Source organism: Crocuta crocuta, unplaced genomic scaffold, assembly GCF_008692635.1.
Source record: "Crocuta crocuta isolate KB4526 unplaced genomic scaffold, BGI_CrCroc_1.0 scaffold560, whole genome shotgun sequence".
Classification (NCBI taxonomy): domain Eukaryota; kingdom Metazoa; phylum Chordata; class Mammalia; order Carnivora; family Hyaenidae; genus Crocuta; species Crocuta crocuta.
This window is the reverse complement of record NW_027529656.1, coordinates 505,972-511,183: the sequence shown is the minus strand read 5'-3', so window position 1 is coordinate 511,183 and position 5,212 is coordinate 505,972. Positions and strand designations below refer to the sequence as shown.

Below are 5,212 nucleotides of genomic sequence, written 5' to 3'. Positions count from 1 at the left end.
ACTTCCAATGGACTAAGGAAGGACAATAATTAATGCAATCATTCAAAGGATTATGATTGTTCCCTAAGAAGTTCCCTCAAACCTGTCAACACCAGAGGTAACCATTTTCGTATTAATTTATAAATAATTCCATTTAAATTATTTATCCCAATATAACACAGGAAAACAGTCTTTCCATAAGCAAAAAATGTGGGAACATTTAAAATCTGAGTCATTCTTTAAGGTAACTCTGACCAAATCCCCAAGGCCACTTTTGGAAACAGTCTTGTTGGACAGAACCCTTTTCTTTAGAAGCTTTTTGCAAGCCATTAACTGAGCCACTTCTTCTGTGTGTTGTTCTAAGAGTTCACCAAAACATGGATCATACTGTTGAGGTAGCAAAAAATGGTGGAAGATAAAAAGGTAATTCTCCCCATCCTTCTTTATGACAGTATGCTAGAACATCTGCATTCATGACAGTTGTGGGACCACAGAGTCCTGGTCTACTCATGAATGGTCAATTCATATACTTCCAAATACAATACACCAAAGTAGGCATACTAATGTCTAGTATAAGCCACTCTGCTGATACAGAAGAAAGCATGGATATGGTATTCTGGAAATTCAAGAAGATTCAGGGTATTAAACTGGTCTAACTAAGGTGTTCTTATGATGAGTCTTCAATTCATCAAATACTATAATCCAGCAAAGAAGATGAGAGCTGTGGTGAGCAGCATCACCGGCATATAGCATGGCAGTGCTTCTGGAGAAGGAGCAGTGAGCAATGCTGGTGCCAGCGGAGAGGCCGTGCCCAACTTTCTGGATGAAAACATTCACTTCTCCCAGGCCACACCCATGACGGACATACCACCTCTGCTCCTGCCCTGCCAACACACATGAGCATCAACCCAAGTGTGCAGCAAGTGCAGGTGTGAAAATGAGATGACTCTGGATAATGTACAAAAATCATACTTTTTAAATGAATACTTCAGAGAGAAGAGATTGCTAGGCAACCAAGAAAATAGAATTCCCAAATGAATAATGGACCCTTGAACTGTCTGCAGAACATGGGAGTAAGAGATGGCCACGATGTACATGAAAAAACAGATCTGCTGACAAAAATAACAAATTTTCGAGTAAACAAAAAACTTTCAATAGCTAGGATACCTAGATCTAAGGGAAGTTTACGCTAGCTCACAAGCTCTTTTCCTGAGCATTTATTAGCACTTACTAGAAAGATTAAGGGTAGGGAGGGAAATAGGGAGAGAGCCCTATTTCATGTTGCTAATGTGGTTGCTGCTGGGTTTCAAGAAAAGAAAACCTCCTCACTTCCTAGGAACCTTCTTTCAAATGCAAAAATATTATCCCAGGGAAGAAGGCCACAAGCTCTCTTGCTCTCAGGCCATAGTCAAAGAGTCACTTTTTATATAGAGGAGTAGAAGCAAAGCTGCCTCTACAGTAGGATATATATATCTCACTCCACTGGCTGAAAGGCCAAGGATAAAACAAGAATATTGAGCAGTGATCAGCTACCACTGAAGGAGGGAGATAGGAAACTCCTGACTAAGACCAACCAGAAATACAGTGTAGAGTTTGTCTTCCATGGGGGGTTGGGGGGGGATGTGAAGGGAGGAATGCTAAGGCTAGATTTTGACACAAGAAATCCCTCATCTACCATTGGAATGGCTTAGCCCCCACTATCAAACAACAGCAGTCCACTCCTGGGAACAGTGTAATAGTGTCAAGAATTATAAAGGATCTGAGATTAACTCTATCAGCAAGTAAACATGTTAACCTGCTACACTTCCCTGGATGCTGGCAGAAGCTGTGAGACCCCTGTGTCTGACCAAAGACCTTTCTTTTCTTGGAGCAGCAAATAGTATCTGTCTCATATATTTCTAACGTTACCGTTATTACTTATTGTTTAGTTCCTTATTCTGTCTCCCATCTCAGAGAATGTGATCTCCAAGGCAGTAGTTACCTTGAGGCTTGCTCATTTCTGTATCTCAAATACTTTAAGTAGCTCCTGATATATAGTAGGATATAATAGATCTTTGTTGAATTAGTTACTTTATAGACTCTTGAGTTTCCACATGTGTTCGACCACACACCAACGTTGGAAGAAGCCCATTGGAGAAGAGTTATGTGGTCAAGTGAGTTTAGTTAATGCTTTATGCTGTACACTCTGCTAGGAAGTTCATAAGGCCTGTTAGTATATTGAAGCCTCTAAGAAGTGCTACAGTAAAGAGGCTTGCTAGACTTTGCTTAGCCCAGGATTTTTCAATTTATTTTATCACATAAAGTAGGCAAGGGACTGAGTTGGAAGCTTGAGAAAGGAAGTGTTTGACTTATAAATTTTACAACAGAATTTACTACGAAAAAAGCATAAATTTATATATGTCCAGCAAAGCATGACAGGAGTCACCAGGCCTGAAGATATTCTCTGAAGCTGATTTGTCAAGCCAGGTGCATGGCTGTGCTGCTCTGCTTATGGAGGATAAGGTAAATCAGCAGGGCCTTACCCCTTCCATATCACCCCAAACCCCAGTTTAACTACTTTCTATGGTTTCTAAAATTGCCTTTAGTAACTGACATTACCTGAGTCTGAGAGGAGTTACAAGTTACTTCTTCAGTGGCACCAACTATGCTACTCACAATATACATTGATGAGTGAACACAGCACCTATTTAATCACATTGTAGCTATATAAGGCTGAATGTATACTGTACATATCAGTATATAGATATTTACAATGAGTAATGTACATTGTTTCAAATGGTATAGCAGGCCTGCCCTGGGCCTACTCTGTTAAGAAAATTAGATGCATGTACATGTGTGTGCATTCAAACGTAAGTATGTGTTTGTAAAATTGTGTGTGAGAGTATGTGTAAAATTGTGTCTGCATGTGTGTGTAAGAGAGACAGAGAGATCACAATAATATTTCAAAGAATTAAAGAGCTTCATGAAAAACATCATAGGAACTCTAAAGAATGTTATGTGATCAAAGTATATGTGACCTTCTCTGTTTTTGACTGAATTTACTCGATTTAATAGCGCTTTTGGAAAAGTTGAAAAGTATAGCTGAATTTAATCAAATGCTTTCCTCTTCACATAATTATTTGACCATCCTGCGACCATAGCCAATTCCAGTAAATCATTTATCAGTACACACTAATCTAGAGGTAAAATTTGAAGTATTCTTTTTTAATATTCAAATATTCAAAATACTTCCAACTGTATTTTATTTAATTCTCCTCTTGATAATAAAATTTTAACATAAAGTTCCTCTCTTTGAAACCTAGATGTGGAGGTAGGGTGCCACTTTTCTTCATCATTTCTGAATTGGGATTAATTCCTCCAACTCTCTGGCAAAAGAAAAAGAAAAAAAAGAAGTCCATTTCTCTCTCCAGATTGAGACTTCTAACTTCCTGGTCTTAAGGGCAGAGATAGCATCCAGCTGAATGTTCATTCTGGTGCATCTGACATAGACTCAGAGCTAGAAAGAGTTTAGGAGTTACTCATACAACTCTTCAAATTATCCTGCTTAAAAGTGGTGTTGTGATAAGTTAGCTCACTGCACAATACACCAAGAAAACTTGAAGGGATTCATTTCAAATCAGCTGGACAATGGTGTTCCAGGCATAGCTCATCGTTGTGTCTTGCTAACAGATCCAAACAAAGCTTCATTCTTATTTCAAGGACTAAGGCTACTTTGAAGAAGGCAGAAAAAAAAAAGACTTAGAATACCCCAATTGCTTCAAGTCTCATAGGTTTTTTTTTTAAGTTGTCATGCTTCCTTGTAGATCATTATAAATATTCAGAAAACTTGTCAATTCCTTTTTTGTAGGAAAAAGAAAAGATTCTGCCTCTAATCTCAGCACGTTTACTTGTTTGAATTATTCAGTAAACCAAGGTTAAGGAAACTTTAGTTAAAACAGGAGTGAGTCATTCAATTGATGAAAAATAAAGCTGGAAAAAAGCATACAGTTTATACCAACCTCCTAACTATGTCCACTTAAAATGCATTGTGTTTTTGATACAGTGAAAAACCTATAGACGTACACATTGAATAATACTTCATAAATTCATGTGAATTTTTAACAAAATCAAAGTATAACATATGTACAGAAAGGAACACAAAGCTAAGTGTACAGTGGGATAAGTTTTCTCCAGGTGAACATAGTCATGTAATATCATTCCTCCCAACCAAGAGCAGCACATTACCAAAGCCCCAGAAGTCAGTCCTAGTCTCCCTCTCTGGAGAGTGTAGCTATGCTGCTCCATGGTATGGCAGTGTCACTTTGCATCCATTTCCAGGGGGCCCTGCAGCCTGCAGGACCTTAACCTGACACCAGCACCTCATGCAAGTTCATGGCCAAGATGGTAGACTGCAGAATCAAAAGTGAATGTAAGCTCCTTGTATAACCCCCAATAGCCCTGTGATGAACAATGTCTTCTGCATCCCAATGCCTTCCCTTATGTGCCCATTAGACAAGACCTCGATAGGGCTTAGCAAAACCCACTCTTAGGAGTTGAATTGATTGACCCCTTCTGGTCTTGGCTTGAGAACCCCAAAGAACTCCATTCATGGACCCTAAAAAAGACATGAGCCCCTTGTTCCCAGCTCTGCCTTAATCTTTCTTTGTGGCCTTTTAAATTCCTCCAGAACCTGTGAGAAATAAGCTTCTCTATTTTAATTTCTCTTGTGGTCTGAAGTCACCATCCGGCACCCTGTGCTCCACTTAACAAGTGTTAATTTGACAAGTTTGTAACACCTTCTATTCACACCCTCACCCTTGTTCTGAAAGATCACTGTTATGTTCATGTTTAACAGCCCATAGATTAGCTTTGCCAGGGTTTAAACCTTATATAAATGAAAATCTCAGTACATAATCTTATGTGCTTGGCTTCTTTCACTGAATATTATGTTAGAAATTCTTTCATGTTGCTGTGTGTTTTGTTAGCATTAGTTTTTTTTTCATTGTCAAGTGGTATTCTATCGTAGAAACATACCCAAAACTACTTACCATTCTACTTTTAACTAACATTTAGATTGTTTTCAATTTGGGACTACTATAAATAATGCTAATATTAACATCTTGTAACGATGTCTTGCAGTATTCATTTGTAGGTATTTCTATTAATTATCTACTTGTGATTGGAATCACTAGGTTATAGGTGATGAATATATTCAATTTAGTTGGTACTATCACAGTTTGTCAAAATATATAGT

The 5,212-nt window shown here is 38.2% G+C and overlaps 1 pseudogene; it reads right to left on the bottom strand.

Moving 5' to 3' along the window:
- Positions 1–338: 338 nt before the first annotated feature.
- LOC144230527 (protein cornichon homolog 1 pseudogene) lies at positions 339–725 on the bottom strand (annotated as a pseudogene).
- Positions 726–5,212: the final 4,487 nt, after the last annotated feature.